At 44.1% G+C, this 17,333-nt stretch overlaps 1 protein-coding gene across 5 annotated transcripts in view; it reads left to right on the top strand.

The window, feature by feature from the left end:
• Positions 1 to 8,721: 8,721 nt before the first annotated feature.
• Positions 8,722 to 17,333, top strand: part of LOC124233719 (spectrin beta chain, erythrocytic) — a 114,308-nt gene continuing 105,696 nt past the window's right edge. For 2 of the 5 annotated variants that reach the window (XM_046650847.1, XM_046650846.1), the window contains exon 1: positions 8,722 to 8,892. The gene's annotated coding sequence lies outside the window, so the exon portion shown is untranslated. The remainder of the gene's footprint in view (positions 8,893 to 17,333) is intronic. The other 3 variants (XM_046650845.1, XM_046650849.1, XM_046650848.1) reach the window with 2 other exon arrangements.

Raw genomic sequence — 17,333 nt, forward strand, 5'->3', positions numbered from 1 at the left:
AGCATAGCTCCTCTCTCAGGTGCCCTCTCTAGCTCCTGGATAGTTAAACCTATATAGCCATTGACCCCCCAAATTGAATCAAGGAATTTAATTTTAGCATGGAAGGCATGATACGATTGGTGACAAGGAAATGATATGGAACTAATAATTGAAGTTGGCAACAGAAGGATCCCTTAAGTAGAGTGCCTCAGAAGCTTAGCTGGCTTGGAATCATAGATCTCCCACCTCACACTGAGATCCTCCCATTGGGTGTTGCAGCCACACCCCATGCTTTTTGATTGACATCGACTACAGTGTTGACCTGTATTTAGTTTATGATCTCCCTTGCAACTTTGTTTTCCTACCAATTTTCAACTTGGGTCAAAACTGTCATTCACATTTTGTATTTAGGAGGCTTATTTTTCCTCCTTTGCTGACTTATCATGTATGAATCCCTATTTGATTAATAATTAGTTCTACATCTTTTCAAATTTGTTTTGAGTGATAAGTGTACTTATCAAGATTGATTAGCAACCTTAGGAAACTCAAATAATTAAAGCATGGTGGTAGAGAAAACAAAGTTCTGGGATTAATCCTGTCATAAAATGGCTAGCCTTGGATTGGATCCAGTGGGCAGTCTGATGGCATGACAAATCTTCCCATTGTTCATGGGATGGACTGGTGTGGAAGTAGGCACAGCTCAGGCAAATTCATCTCCCACACTGGTGATGGTACCCTGAGAAAAACAGATCAGCTGTGCCCAGTTTGTGTAACAAGAACAGTTCTTTACCTTCATGGCACATATTTATTTCATTTTCTGAGTTACTGATGAAAATATTTAGACATCGTTTTCCTTTAGTTCACTGCTGTTTTGTTCTTGCCCTGACCCTATTCTCTATCAAAACTTGCTCACAGGAAAGGATCTAATATTTGCTATTTATGTTTTACTATATTTTTCCCAAATTGAAAATCACTTTGTTGCTTACTATGAAAATATTCTATGCTTATAAAATACCCAAACATTATAGAAAAATAGAGAAGGAAATAAGAATTACTCTAAATCCCACCATCTAGAAATAGCAAGATTTTTATGAGTAGACTTCCTAATATAAAATATTTTATTTCCTCATCAAGTAGAAATTATTTGAAGCCTACTTTAAAAAAAGTCAACAGTGTGTCATGACATCTTTTCTTATCCATAGCTATAAAACTATAGAATGGCTACATAGAATTTGTATGTATATATATGTGTGTGTGTGTATACACACAGACTTGGTTTAACAAATTCCACTTTAATGGACATTGAAGTGATTTCCAGTTTTTCATTTTACTGCACATTATTTTTTTTTAAAGATTTTATTTTTTCCTTTTTCTCCCCAAAGGCCCCAGGTACATAGTTGTATATTTTTAGTTGTGGGTCCTTCTAGTTGTGGCATGTGGGACAGCACCTCAGCGTGGCTTGACGAGTGGTGCCATGTCTGCACCCAGCATCCAAACCGGCGAATTCCTGGGTGGCCCAAGCAGAGAGTGCAAATTTAACAACTCGGCCACGGGTTGACCACTTATTGCACATCGTTATAATGAACATCTGATATGTTCTTACTATTAGTGTAAAATATAGAAAGCTGGAGCTGAAAGAGTCCTTAGAAACTAACCGGCTCAATGCCATCATTTTGCAGAAGAAAAACTGAGGCATAGAGAGGTTAAGGGGAGTAGAATCCAGGTCTTTTGACTCTATGTCTACCAATCTTTCCAGTCCACCCTGCTACCCTCTTTTTAAAAAATTGCTTGGCTATTAAAATGCCACTAAGCGGCACTGACTTTTTCTTACTCCTGTAGCCAAAAGGGTCTACCAAAAAAGCTAACTCCTCCCAGGGTCATTTGCATTTTAAGGTTTGTTTTAGTTGTAAGTTAGCAGATTCCTATATAATCTCCAGAATGGGGGCAGGGAATATCTCAAGTACTTTCAATGATATGGGGCAGTCTCCTACTTATCAATTTCTGGCACTAATTGGTAGAGGTGAGGGGTGGAAGATGAGAAATAGATTTAGGCGGTGACTGGGGTCAGAGATGGAATACTGATGCTCATCATAGCTTTGAAACTGTTCCAAAAGAAGGGTTTATAGCTTTCACTTGTTTCAGTTTCTGCTCTGGCAGGTCTAGAGCTGGATGCTTAAGTGTATTTTGATGATTGAGATGATGATAGACCAGAACAAGCAGCACAGAGTTGTTACCTTGCATATACTCAGCATGATTTGGGCCTTAATTCTTGACTTAAAATATTAGGCTATAACATAGATTATCTACATTAAATATCATGGGAATCTGTTAATTAAAAAACCATGAGACACTGCTTCCGGGTTAAAAAAAACTAATAAACCAGGGATTTGGAGTTCTATGCGATTTTTGGAAAATTACTTGAACTCTTAGTTTCTTGGTTTCTTTATGTAGCAATAAGGATAATGATAGCAATTTACTTCAAGAAATTGAATAAAAATGATTATATGTCATTTGACAGAAAGAAAATGATAAATAATCTTTTAAAAATAGAATTTGCCATTTGCAAAGGAAAATGAGGAAAAATGATGTTTTTGATAAGAACTGGTTACTCTACAAAACAAATCATGTTTGAGTTGAATTACAGTTTCTTGTAGACTTTAAAGCATTGAAGAAATACTCAGAAGAAGTCGAGCAGCTGCAGAAATATCCCACAGAATAGAAAATGAGATGAATTTGCAGAGGTAATGGAGTCTTTTATTGCAGTATTTTCCTAAACTTTATTGAAAATTTCCCAAAGGTTTTGGTTAATATTATGAAAAAAAATATTTGTGAATTTGCTAACTGCTCACTAACAAATAAAAGCAATTAACAAGACCATTTATGCTGGCAATAATTATCATGTAAACACAAAATTGTTTAATTGGTTGATTGTAATAACTCTAGCTGTCATTCCTTGTTAACAACTCGGTTTTAAAATTATACTTTCTCCCCTTGATTTGAGTTCCTGGCTTGATAAATACTCATAAAGGAAGAGAACAAAGGTTTTAGGTTTAGGTACTCTCGATTGCCCAAATACAGATTATCCACTTTGTAGAGTACTCAAGATAGAGTGGTAATGTCAAAACAACATCCAGTCACTGCTTGTAATGCTTTTTGATCCACCTTCCTACCTTCTTAATCCTGTGTGCTCAAGGCTTTGGCATAGGGGAGCCTGGGGATTGGAGCAGGGCCACTGCCCAAGGATGAGGTCTGAAAATGGCACTGCGAGGCAGAACAAATCGAGACAGAAGTCCACCTAGCTGAACCATTACTATTGTATTTGCTGTGCTTTGTTATGAATGAGACATTGGAAGATACTAGGCTCCTGCTCCCATTGGTGAACTTGGAAGTAGGTGTGAAGAAAAAAGCTCCTTAACTGACCCCATTTTTCACCCACAGACAGTAAGTTAAGTATGAATGTGCCAAGGTGGCTGAGGAGCTGGTGAAATTCAGGCACAAATACTGCCAATTGTGTCTCAGGGAATGTAAATTCGTTTAAATAACCTTACTCAAACATAAGTAGGAAGTGAATCTCCTGAGAGAAATCACAAATCTGTATTTTTAAGTCAAACAGAAATGACTTTGAATTATCTACTTCTTTGGTTGATCTCCAACATTGTAACCCTCCTTTAGTTTATGTGATTTTTTGTTCATTAATTCATTTATTCACCCATTCAGTCATCAGGCCTTTATTAAGTATATCCTGTGTGTCAGGTACTGTGCTAAGTACTGGGAAACTTAACACTCTATCCTGAGAGCACTGGGGAGCCACTGGATGATTTAAAGTAGCAGAGTGACGTGATCAGATTTCCTTTTTAGAAAGTATGCTTTGGCTACTCTGTGGATGAACTGAAGGAGAGTGAACTGGAGAATGGGAGAGCAGTCAGAGGCTTACAGAAGCAACTCATGTGAGAAAAGATGAGGCCTGAGTTATGGGCGTAATTGTGTTCCCCCCAAATTCGTGTCAAAATCCTAACCCCAGTTCCTCAGAAAGGGACCGTATTTGGAGGTAGGGCCTTTGAAGAGGTAATTAATGTAAATGAGGTCATATGGATGGGCCTCATCCAATATGACTGGTGTCCTTATAAGAAGAGGAGATTAGAACACGGACACACAGAGGAAAGACCAGGTGAAGAGAGAGGGAGAAGATGGCCAGCTACAAGCCAGGGAGGGAGGCCTTAGAAGAAGCAACCCTGCCGACACCTTGACTTAGACTTCTAGCTTCTAGAATTCTGGGAAAATAAATCTCTGTCGTTTAAGCACCCCAGTCTGTGGTATTTGTTATGGGAGCCATAGCAAACTAATACAGGTGGAATGAGGCAACCGCAGAACATGAGCACGTTGAGGCCCCAGTTCATTAGCACCCCAGTGTAAGCCTGCTCTTACACCCGCACAAGCTCCCTCCCATCCCAGAGAATCTAATCCTGAAAGGGGAGGAGAAGCTCAGGAACAGCCGTAGAAGGAGAGATGCTCATCCTTCCACAGGCTGGTTAGTGCTTCTGTGGACTAGTGGATGACAGGATGCAAGCCTTGCTCTTTTGCTCTTTTCCGTTGTTGGTGGAGGGACATTTGAAATTGGGGTCACCTCTCCTTCAGAGGGTGGTCAGTTTGGTATTTGCACACTTGCTGCAGGCTTTTAGATTCCTTCCCATGACCATTCTGTTTGAGGCATCTGAAGGGGAAGTCTGGTCCTTCGTTCTCAGCGCCTCTATACAGTAAACGGTGGGCTTTTCCAATTGGTCCTGCTGCTGCTCTGTCTTTGGGAGTTGTGTAAGCTGTGCTTTCCCTAGATGTTTTCAGAAATGGAATGGAAATTTCAGCTTAGCTTCATGAAATGTATCTCTTGGTGAAAGGGTAAAGAAGAAGGAAACTAACATTTTTTGAGCTCTAGGCACTATTTTTTGAAGTTTTCTGTACATTACCATGAGTTCTTGTTTCCCCCATTGTTGTTAGCAGGGATTTGAGTTAATGGAACATCAAGTAGGCTCAGGTTTATTTGGTTTTGAATTTCTGTTTTTAAGTAGCTTCCTGATATATATGTTTATTTCTAATTCAAAGTCTTTTTAAAATTCATTTCAAACAAATAAATTTGATTCTGTGAGTCAGTAAAAATAATTTTTTAGGATTAATTTAATTCAAGGCACACCAAGTTAGTCTAGTTTATTATAGTTTTTGGTTTATGATTTGATTTTATTGAAGTTCTTGGATTTTATAAATAAAATTATGAACTTTAAACTTTATATGACACTGTAAACTATATTTAAAAATCTGCATTCTTCTCTAAAGTCTGCAGGATTTTATAATCTGAAAATTCATATTTTTCTTCAATTCTGAGACATTTATTCTACTTTCTCCTTATTAGGTCCTTCATTCTCTCTTTTCTTTCCTGTTGTAATTTTTATTAGATAGTGGACCTTGAGGGTCTCACCTCCATGGCCTTCAACCATTCTCACAAAATTTCCATCTCCCTGTCTTTTGCCCTGTGTTTAGGGAGAATATCCACCTCCACTAATCTACTCTTCAACATGGTCTGTTCTGCTTATCAGCTGATGAATTTTCAATTTCAGAAATTTACTTTTTAATTATCTATGTTTTCTCTCTGATTATTTGTCATGGATGCATATCCTTTCAAATCTTGCTGAATAAAATTTAAATTCCTTTTAAATTTATCTTCTGTTTCCTTTATCAACTTAGTTTCCTCTGATATTACTTCTTTCTGTTAGTTGAGTTTGGTGCTTCTCTTTCATAGTATTGAACCTATTTTCATTTTCTCTGATTTTGTTTCTCTCTGAATCAGATCCTGCCTCTTTCTTCAGGATTTCCTGAAAGTTGATCAGCTTTTTTCTTATTTCTCCATGCTAGTAGATTCCTTTTCTTTTAAGATATATCCTTTTATGAGATTTGAGATGCAAGAGAAGGTAAATATGTGTGCTCAATCCACCATCTTCATCCAATCTCTACCTAATGTTTTATTGTCTCTATTATTGTCAACTAATACCAGGTCAATGTGGAAAATTCCGAGAATACAGAAATAGATATAAAGTGAAAGTTCCTTCTTGTGTTAGCTTCCTCCAGTATCTCAACTTACATCCTCTAGGCCTCACCTATGGATGTTGGCTGGAGGGCGAAAGACAGTTCTGTGAGGGCTTCTCCTCACTTCCTGGCTGACAGCATCTAGTCTCAAAGGCACACCTTGCCGTCTGGCCCCAGAACTCTTCCAAAGCTACAGATGGCCTGTGGGAAACTTGCCTGGCAGCTTGGAGGTGTAGGGTGTCAACATGGGTGGAGGGCTGGAGGGTGCAGCCCCTTGACCACCCAGGATGAGAGCCAATCTCCCATCCTTCAGATAGACAATTCTGGGAGGCATTCTATACACTTCTCAGGAAGTCCCTGCAGAATTAATCCCTGCTGTCCACAGCAGTGACCTCAATTATGAACCCTTATATCAGCTCTTCCTTCTTCCCTGTTTCATTCTCCCACTCCCTGGGATCTGCTGTTTTTTTTTTTTTTTCTCCTTATTTGACAATGCCCTTTTCCTCTGTACTTCTAAACTTCCACTCTCCCTCTGTTCTGATTTATCATTTCACTGTAACTCTATTAGCTGTGAAGCATTTGGGGATGCTGTCAGGATAACAGGCTCTGTAGCAAATGAGGTTGTATTGAATTATTTAGCTTTCAGCTAAAGCGGAGATAAGTAAAGCAGCTGAGCTGGTTTGTAAAATCCTGGGGTAGTCTGTCCACTGATTTGGTGCTTTTATCATATTAATTTTTTCTTGTGGTTGAAAATTATAAATGTTGAGGCTGCAAAGAAATATATGTGTGCAACTTTTCAGTTCAGCGGCACAAACCTGTAGCTAAGGAATTACCTGTTTCATGTAGTGTATAATTATGTAGCTGCAGAGCTGCAATTCTAGGGATCATGAATTTTTAAAATAAGTTTATTCACATAAGGCTTTAAAAAACATAAATAGATAATTTCTCCTCATTTTTTTCTTTCAAAAATAGATCAAGAATTTCTGCTTGAGATATATGATAGTCTCAGCTTTTGAAGTTGGCCTGTTTTTCTTGAGCTTTCCTTGCCAGAATTCGTTTCCTAAATAATTTTTTAAATGAAAAAGACATTTCTGTGTCTAACTCAGTAATAAACAAATGGATTCTTAAGTGTTATCAGAAAGCGGGGCGGATCATTGCTAGTCTAATGGATGACCACGAATACTCTTCCGTCATCTTCCCTATATTGCTAGTGTCTCTTGGGAAATTGAGCTTAATGAGGGCCCAGACAACGAAGGGGTGGGGTGGAGAGATCTGTGGCTTTGTAATATCTGTGGAGCTTGCCCCACTTAGCACATCTCAGTGTCTAAATGCCCACTCAAGAATGCGGCTGCAGCAGAAAGTGAAATATCTTTGCGTATGTTCAATACATAAACTAAGCACGCACCTCTGGCAATTAAACACCCTTTTCCTGGTGAATCCTGGAAAACGGCATAATTATACTCCCAAGCAAATAACTCGGGAGTAAGACTGTTCCGTTGTTAAGAATACCAGGCAGCATCAAAGTTAAAACTCTTTTCCACATCTTTGCGCTTTTAATCTCCGCTGCCATCGTCATAATACCTGAGATTACCTGGGCTGATAACTGGTGAGCAACCGTCTGGGGCACGGTTGGTGGGGAAAACAGATGACACCTACAGCTAGGGGTACCACCAAGCCTTATTGAACAATGACCTTGTGTTGTAAGAAAGTCAAGAAAATGAACAGCCTTGCAAACTGCGCATGTTCTTTTGTGAGTCTCTCTCCAGGTGCCTCGGAGATGCCTTGTCTGTCCTCTCTGGCACCATTGGTTCTAGTGTTTTCTCTGGCCTACTGAAGCCCACCCCACCCAGGCTTGCAGTGAGGAAGTCCCCCGCTCGCCTGGAAACCCGGGCCGGCCAGGAGGTGCCGGTGGGCAGGTGGGGCAGCTTGCCTGTTGATTACAATTACAATTACAGTCCCGGCAATGTGTAAGCGCCGCGGGACTGCGGACTGCGCCCGGCCAGCACTGCCGGTCCGCCCCGACCACGCCGGTTTGCAGACAGAAACAGACGCACCAAGCCCGCGGGCTCGGGGCGGGGGCCTCCGGCCGAGTGCCCACCCCTACTCTCCCAGCGTCTGCCGCTACCGCCAGCCGGGAGAAGTCCGCCCCGGAGCGCGCTTTCTAACGCCAGCCCCCGGGAGCAATCTGTCCTTACCAAACCCGCTGCAGCGGGGGCGCACTGCCGGGGCGCCCGCCTCGCCCACCCTAAGGCTTAAGCGTGTCTTTTAATATATTTTATAACCTGACGGTATACAGTGGGCAGGCAGGGCGGGAAAGGCTGGAGGGCTCATTTTCAAGGCCAGGCTCGCAGCTCCGGGCGCATGAATTAGGCCCAAGCTGCAGTCAAACCCTTTTCCCGCTGCAGGGGGCTCAAGGTAGCGCGCGGTTAGGGGAGGTGAGCGACGATGGGGACGCAGCAGGCGGCTCAGGCTTCCGATGTCCCGGGCCCAGGCGGCGGCCGGGAGGCGGAGGCTGGGCAGGTGCCCCGGGGCGCGGAGGCTGATTGGCAGGTGCGGGAGTGGGTGGGGAAGACTGGGGCTGGGCCTGGCGCTGCGGGAGGCTGCGGCCCCGCCTCCCCGCCCCCGCCGCGGGACTATCTGGTCCCGGCAGCAGCGATGTCCCCCGGCAGGAATGTCCCTCCTCAGATAATGTTATTTATATCTCTGGGCGGGTCTGCGGCTCGGCAGCACCAGGCGCCCGGCGGCCGCTGTGCCAGGAGCCCCGCGCTGCCCTCCTCCCCCTGCGCCGCCGCCACTGCGGCCCCCGGGCTCGGGGTGGCCGCCCTTACAGCCCCAGCGCAGGTGAGTGCTGGGAGGGTCCGGCAGCCTGAGGAGGCTGGGTGCGGGTGCGGATGCGCGAGGCTGAGGCGCGCGGCGCGAGGGCAGAGGAGGCGCTGGGCCCAGGGGGCGCGTGACGCGCGGGGCCCAGAGGACTGGGTGGGGGCCCAGCCCCGAGTGCCGGGAGTGGGGACCTGGAGGCCCTGGCGGCTGCGGCAGCGAACACCCCGGGGCGCGGGAATCCGCGTGGGCTTCGGAGGCGCTTGGCGAGCTGGGCGCTTGCTTTGGAGAGCCGGCTCCTGGAGCGTCGCCCGGGGGCGCTGGCAGGGCGGTGAGGGGGTGCGTGTTCTGGTTCGGGGCTGCCTCTTGCAGGACCCCGGCGTGGAGGCGGAGGGGGTTTTGCTTCTAGCCTGTCCGACCTCCGCGCCTCCCGGTTTCTCAGCCGTGGGGCTGCTCAGATTCTCTTCTGGGGAACTTGTCTGCGCGCTCCCCGGGCAGCCCAGCTCCCAGGCAGGGAGGACAGGGCAGGGCAGCCGAGGGCGCGGCCGCCGGGCGCCGGCGACGACGCGGACAGTGGCCGGGGGCGGATGCAAGGAGGAAAAGATCAGGGTGCCCCAAGCCGTACTCCGAGGACGCCACCCCTTTTCCCCTCCCGAAGAGTTCTGCTCCTCCAAGCCGCTGCGGTCCGCTCTCCTCTCCCCCGCCTCACCAGTTCCTCTTTTCCCAACAACTTGGCCCTGAGACAGAGCAGAAAGTGGGAGAAATAACCGGAGCTTTAAAACAATTCCCAACTCCCACCAACTCGCGCAGACTTTCCAGGCTGGGGAAGTAGTTGAGGACTTGAGTACTGTTTCCGTGACAACGAGCCCCAGGTAGGGCCTTGCTTTACAGCCTATTAATATCCAAACCACCGTTTTCAGCGAGCAATTAGAGGCGCCAGGAGTTAATAATAACACGCTTAACTCACTGAAAGAAAATGCCAAGAAGCCACTTTTCTTTCTTTTCTTTTCTTTTCTTTTTTTTTACATTTTAGATGCATCAGATGGGGCAAGGGGCAAAATAGTGACAGTATTTTTGTACTGAGAGCTCCTGTGAGGAGTGGCTAGGCTGTCACCTCCAGGTAGGAGGCAGCCATGCAAAATCCACAGCCTTGAGGTAGTCACGCTGCACTCGGCGTCTAAGGAGAGTGATTCAGGTGGCTCCCGAGTGAAAAGAGTCTGCACTTCAGGAGTTTTAGGCACCTCTGTACTATCCATTAACCTCTCAGCCTCACAGATGGTTGTGACTTTTATTCTAGAATTCCCTCTTTGAGTACCCTCTGACCCTATGACCCAGGCAGGTCACTTCCTACTCCAGCGTTGGACTTTTACTCTTTTGCTGGGGTCCCTGCGTTCCAGAATATCTTTGAAAACTCTTTTCTGTAAGTGCAGAATCTTATGTGTACTGATTGCCCGGCACCCGACATTGCTAGGCTTGTACTTTCCCAGAGGCCGTGGGCTGGTTGGGAAAAGGAGTATTAGGCTCACATTGAGAAAGAGCCCACCAGTCTCGAAACCAGCTGGCTCCTCAGAGGTGGGTCATTTTTGCAGAACATGATCAAATCTAGAGTAAAGCACGGCTGAAAGATGTCAACCCAACTTTATGAAAACGTGGCCTATAGACCCCTTAGCTGTTGCTCTTAGCTTTATCAGTGGCCCAGTCACAATGATGGGGGATGAGCCAGTCCTGTTAATCCTGAGTTCTCGGAAGACTCAGAGTCCACTCGTGGAATTGAAAGCACCCGAAAACTCCCAGGCATTCTGGCGGGCCATGTAGCAAGGCAGATCAAGTTTTCCTGAGTGGCTTGCCCAGCTGAGAGCTGGGACACCATCTTTTGCTCCAGTCTTTGCTTCTCCTGAGAGTTCTGAAGGTGTCCTCTAGCAGATGACCTGCTTGATGATCAGCTTTGGGGTAGACAAAGGTATGGCGGGAGGCAGACTCCCACCTGGGGTCATATCTGACAAACTAAAAATGACTACTTTAGGCAAATTAAGTGTGAATGAAAATTTTGAATTAAAGTCAAAATCTGATGGTTCTGCCACTTCTGAAAACAGACTGTCTTTGATATATAAAAATAAGCATGGGGTCCCAGCCTGGTTGCCTAATGGTTAGGTTCATCCGCTCTGCTTTGGCAGCCCAGGAGTCACAGGTTCAGATCCCGGGCATGGACCTGTGTACCACTCATCAAGCCATGCTGTGGTGGTGTCCTGCATACAAAATAGAGGGAGATTGGCACAGATGTTAGCTCAGGGACCATCTTCCTCAAGCAAAAAGAGGAAGATTGGCAGCAGCCATTAGCTCAGGGCCAATCTTCCTCAAAAAAAAAAAAAATCATTGGGGCTGGGCTGGTGGCACAGTGGTTAAGTTTGCTTGCTCCACTTAGGCAGCCTAGGGTTTGTGGGTTCAGATCCTGGGCACAGACCTACACACCACTCATCAAGCCATGCTGTGGCACTTCCCACATACAAAATAGAGGAAGACTGGCATGGTTGTTGGGTCAGGGACAATCTTCCTCAAGCAAAAAGAGGAAGATTGGCAACAGATGTTAGCTCAGGGCCAATCTTCCTCAGGAAAAAAGAAATTGTAGCTTTCGTTTTTTTGGTCTTCTATGTACCAGTGCCTAGCTTGCTTCTTGGCTTGTAGTGGACACTCAGTTAATCTTTGTTGAATGAATGAGAGAGTGAGTAAATGAATACTCAGAGTTTTCTTTATATTGTGCTACTTAATTGTCACAGTAACTCTGCAAGATAGCTCATATTATCAGCCTTTTACAAGTGAGGGAAGAGGTTCAAGATTAAATAATTTGCCCCATGTCACACAGCTGTTGAGAAGTAGGGCCAGGATTCAAACTCAGCTGTTTGGTTCCACTCTTTTTAAGGTTAGACATTCAGTGGGGCATATAGAAGAACATGTTGAAAAGATTTAGTTATAGGATTGCTATTAGCTTCACAATCTTTCGCTCTCAAGACCTCGGGTAATATTTCTGCATATATCAGAGAAGCTTTAAAAATCCTGCCTGAAGACGGTATTGGACACTTATTTGCCTGGAGGTGTTCAGCCTTGCTCTTGGTGTTCAGGTCATTGTTTCAAGGCCAGAACTGTAATTTTGGCAGTCGTCAAAGCATGGATTTTTTGAGAACAGATTTTCCTTTCAGTCCTGGAAGTGGCCAGGAGGGCTTGATGATGCATGGGGACAGTATGATAGGACAGAGGATGACTATAAAAAATTCATGAGGCGACCGCTCTCAGAGTGGGAAGGGACCTTAGAGGGCATTGAGTCCAGCCTTCTGTGGGTGCAGCTGCTTGCTTACAGGTGAGAGCTGTCTGCAGTGGACTCGGTTGTTTGTGAGCAGCTATGGGACGTGCCTGCCATGCTGCTCATCATTCTAGCCCGTTTCTGTCTGGTCTCTCTCTCAAGGCCAATATTGGGTTTATTTCCTGCAGTTCTGCCTAATCAAACCATTCAAGTTTTCTTTTCCTTGGAGGGAGATTTTGAGAGGATATATTTTAATATCCAATACTTTCATCTTAGTGAAATCTTAAAAGAAAAAGTATTGGAGATAGGTGGGAGAGAAGACACTAGCGAACATTAAGCTCTAAACTGTTCCATAATCTTCCCATTGCCTGTTAGGTGTACAGATATATACATTTTTACACAATAGGTGTGTGCATCACTATCTCAAGACAGTACAAATTTTAAGACAATTGCGTAGCCTTTCTTGGGCAGTGAGGAAGGAAAGTACTTTAGGGAATTATTGGGACTGTCAGATACCTATTTTAATCTAAACTCATCTAATCTAATCACCAAATTGCTCTTGAAGTGTGTTATTTCAAATTTCAAAATCAAAGGCGAAATTATACTCCATGTCCAAGATCTGAAAAGGTAGGAAACGTGACCAGCAGGAGGTTTAAAGTGATACAAAGTACATTTCTTCATTATCCATTGTGGCTTTTATAACCTCAGACCTGCAGGTTAACATTTGTCAATTGACCATGGGAGGATGAAGAATGAAAATTACTATGTGGGCTGATGAGAAATTTGATTTTATAATGAGGACTGGCAGGGAAGTTCGTGGATACTGGGTTCTGAAATTGTATAGATATTACTAGCTGAAAGTTACCGTGGAAAGCAGTATTTTATCTTAAAAGTAATTTGCATTGACTCTGTTGTTCTTTACGGACAGCCCTTTGGTTACTCCTTGACTTTAGATAGGAAGTCCGGGGAGGAAGAGTAAATGCCGTGGTCTGTGTGCCAGACTCATCACAGAGCACTTGCTGGGTTTATCACAGAGATGCTTCTTTCCTTTGACAACTCCAAGAGGTAAAGGTCGCCTGGTTTTGGAGATGGAGATGGTGATTGAGGAGGTGTAGGAGGCAGTCAGGAGAATTCACTGTCAGATCTGGCCCACTCACTGAATTGACAACTCCCCTTGGTAAATATTTAGAAAATGCCATAGCGTGTTTCCCTTTGTTACTCTGCTTGTTTCTTCATTCACAGCCGAGCGATCCAAGTTCTTCCTTTTCAGCCAGCCTTAGCTGAATATCAAACCGCGGGGGATCGCCAGCCTTACAGCTCGCACAGTCTCAGATGCCGTCATAGACAGACAGTGCGTCCTCAGTGGAGTGCTGGGTAGCTGATGACATTCCCAGACCCCATTCCATTTTTCTCTTTCCTTCTCCTGGTGGCAGGAAGTATTACAAAGCCATCACCTTCCTACCTCAGCAAGGCCTTTTCAGGCTGTGCCATAATGTTTAATTTCTACACGACACCTGTGCAGACCCAGCCAAGGGTATAATTACAAGGGTAATTAAAATCCAGACATATATCATATTATCAGTGGGAGCAAAAGAGGGGCTTCTTTTCTTCCTTTCATTTGAATACTATAAATTTAGCAAGTGAAAAGGCACAGGCCTAGAAAAAAATAGACTTTGCATTGTGCTGGGCTCAGATCATCCAGGATATTTATGAAAAGAATAACAGGGCACCTTGACAACTAAAGAACAATAATTGCTTTGAATTATAGTCAATTCAGGAGTTTCTACTATCATGAAAAGGAGCAGAAACTTGGATCATCCTGAAAATGAATAAGTTGAAAATCATTTCCATTTGCACCTGACTTAAGTATTGGTGCATCTCGTTTGAGAGTTCATAGCACTTCAAATAAAACAAAGCATATTTGAAAGACATCACTTACAAGGACTGGAAAGAGGTCCCTGACCTCGTTCTCTGCCTCTGCTCAGTGCCTGCCTGTTTCCTGAGGCTCCAGGAGTGGTCAGTCAGCTTCACCTTCCAGCGTATTCCCTCCGGTTGGGAAGTAAGAAAAGCCCTTTTATGTTTCTGACTCTAAGCCATCAGTCATAGAGAGCTAGAGCTGGAAAGGCCTGAGAGAGCCATTTGAGAAATATTCAAAAAGAGCCAACATTGGGTACTAACTGTGCATTACACTCTTATGTGCTGGGGACACCAAAAGGGATCAGATGGAGACCTGCTGGTCGGATGGGGAAATGGACTTTTAAATAAGCGATTCAACAGGATACCTGAGAGGAAGGATGTTCTGAGAGAAAGCCCACAGGAGGAAGCCCTGGTTCAGATTAGGGGTGCATAGGATTTCCCTAGTAGAAGAAGGGAGGATGGCAGGGATGGGGGCCTAGGCATTTACCCTGGCACAAAGGTGCAGTAGAGCTTGATTAGATTAGGGAATGAGGAGTAGTTCCGTGTAGCTGTGTAGGGTACAGCCCAGGAATGGGCTGGAGATGTGACCTGAAAGATGGTTTGGGTTCAGTTTGTGAAGAACATGGAAGGTTCAAGTTGAAATCAGTGAAGCTTTTTGAGCAGGGGAGGGACCTGATCAGATCCTTGTTTAGACAAAGCTCCCTAGTGACAGTGACGGGAATGTGAACTGGAGATCATTTAGTCCAAGATGGCGATCACCCAGATGATGTATGGTGCACGCAGTTTTCAGGAGGCCATTTTGTATCTGCATCATCTTATTTTATTTTACAATGACCACTTGAAGAAGCAGGGAAGATCTCACCATTTCTGCTTTACAGTCAAGAAAACAGGATTAGAAACATACAATGACTTGCCTAGGGTCCTTCTAATGGATTGTGGCAGAACCTGACTTTGACCCAGTTTCCTAGTTCCAAGGTCTTTTCCTCAGTGGAGTAATTGAATATTCTGGACCTTCTGGTTGAGACAGTAATCGCTTTCTTTCTTCAGCATAACTTTGCCTAAGTTCATTGGTTCTGGAGAGAGGAAGGAGGAAACTTGTTACAGTATTTACTCTTCAGCCACAAAACTTCAAGAACCACCTTTCAGAACGTACACAGATGATGTCGCAAAGCATGAGTTAATGTCGAGCGTGCATGTGGATTACTAGCATGCCATAGATAGATGATGTGTTTATATGCCTGTCAATCGATGTTTTGGCGTTTTCATTCCCTTACCCCAAATTTACTGGGCGTTCTTGTGTTTATGCCTCATTTTGTGCTTCAAAAACCTCTTTTTGTCCAGTGATCTTGAGTGCCTTGATTTGTACTTCAATCTTCAACAGATATTTATTGAGCTCTCATTTATTTGCCAGACATGTTGTAGGCCCACGGGATATAGCAGTGAACGTGGCATAAAAAAAGTCTGATGTCATGGAGCACACATTCTAGTTGGATTCTAGTTAACAACAAACAGACGAGTATGTATCGTGATTTCCGGTGATATAAAGAAGAAATAAAGCAGTGTGAAGGGAAAGAGAGGCGGATGTATTATCTGAGGTAGGGCGGTCAGGAAAGGCCTCTCTGATGAGTTTTCATTTGAGCAGAGACCTAAATAAAGCAAGGGAGGGAACGGGGATGTTTAGGGGGAGAGATTCAGGTTGAGTGTGGAGGCCCCAAGGTGGGGTCACTGCTGTGTCCAAGGAGTGGGCAGGAAACCAGGGGGACGGGAGTGGGGGGAGCAAGGGGAGAGTGTACGATGTGATGTTTGGGAGGAAATGGTGTCTGGATTATGAAGGCTTTGTGGCCATGCCAGGACTTTGGGTTTTAGCCATGTGATAGGAAGCCACTGGAAGTTGTGGGCAGGGGAGTGACTTGTTCAGATTTGTGCTTTAGGAGGCTCTTTGTGGCTGTCCTGTGGAAGATTGATTGTAGGAAATAGGAGTGGAATGAAAGCATCATGTCCAGGTTAGACGTGATGGACTAGGGTAAAGGTGGTGGGGTGGTGCAATGCGGTTGGTTTCTTGATAGATTTTGAAGACAGAGTCAATGGGATTTGTATATAGACAATGAGAGAAAAAGAATAAGTCAAGAATGACTCAATTCGTTTTGGCCTGAGCAACTGGAAAAATGAAAAAGCCATTTGCTGAGATGGGGATATATTTTGTCAAATGTACCGTGGACTATTATTTTTGACTTTTTTTTCATTGAGGAGTTGATTTGGAATAGACGCAGGCAGACTTTTCACTTAAGTACACCAAAAAGGAGGTGTTTTATTATGAGTGACTCATGACATCTGTTTGTTTTGAAGTAAAGGCTTAGGTGTGCAATTAGTTCTGTATACTTTGTACTATTACATTTAGATCGTTCTTACAACATCTCCACTGTGTGATACAGATTTAGATATGGTACAAACGAGATGAAATATATTTCACTTTATAATTAGAAATGTTTTGAATTTGCTGGTTAGAGCCCAAACATTTTTTATTACTTTCTGGTTGTCATATTAAAAACAAGTTTTTGGGGGGCCAGCCTGGTGGTGTAGTGGTTAAGTTCGTGTGCTCTGCTTTGGTGGCCCAGGGTTCAGTGGTTTGGATCCTGGGCACGGACCTAGCATCGTTCATCAAGCCACGTTGTGGCAGTGTCCCACATGCAAAATAGAGGAAGATGACAACAGATGTTAGCTCAGGGCCAATCTCCCTCACCAAAAGAAAAACTTTTTAAAATTGTAAAGTGAATTAATACACATGGTTATAAGTGTGTCCACATTGTACAAGGGTATACCTTGAAAAGTAAAAGTCTTCCTCCCTACTTTCAGTCCTGTTCCTAGCAGTTACCAGTGTCAACAGTGTCCTGTGTATCCTCCAAGAAAAATTCACTGCATATATAAACATATGGCCTGACGTCTTTTAAAGTCATAGCTTTAACCGAGTAAAAGCACACATTTGTTTTCATTTTTGATAACTTAATAGCCCTCAGGTGTATACTTCAGTGGCCTTCAGAGTCCACCTTTCTATCACTTGAAGCTCTCTCTCTCCAAACCCCTCCCGCACTGAAACACTGTGTTCATCAGATAATACCTCGTCTCAAAAACCTCCACGGGTTCCCTTCTGGGTAGAGGTCGAAATCCAAATTCATAAAGTTGACTTTTATGAGCCGTTGTTGTCTGGCTCCAATCTCTTTTTCTACCCTGCTCTCTTACGTCTTCCCCTGGCAAA

This window comes from Equus quagga, unplaced genomic scaffold (assembly GCF_021613505.1).
Source record: "Equus quagga isolate Etosha38 unplaced genomic scaffold, UCLA_HA_Equagga_1.0 220_RagTag, whole genome shotgun sequence".
Classification (NCBI taxonomy): domain Eukaryota; kingdom Metazoa; phylum Chordata; class Mammalia; order Perissodactyla; family Equidae; genus Equus; species Equus quagga.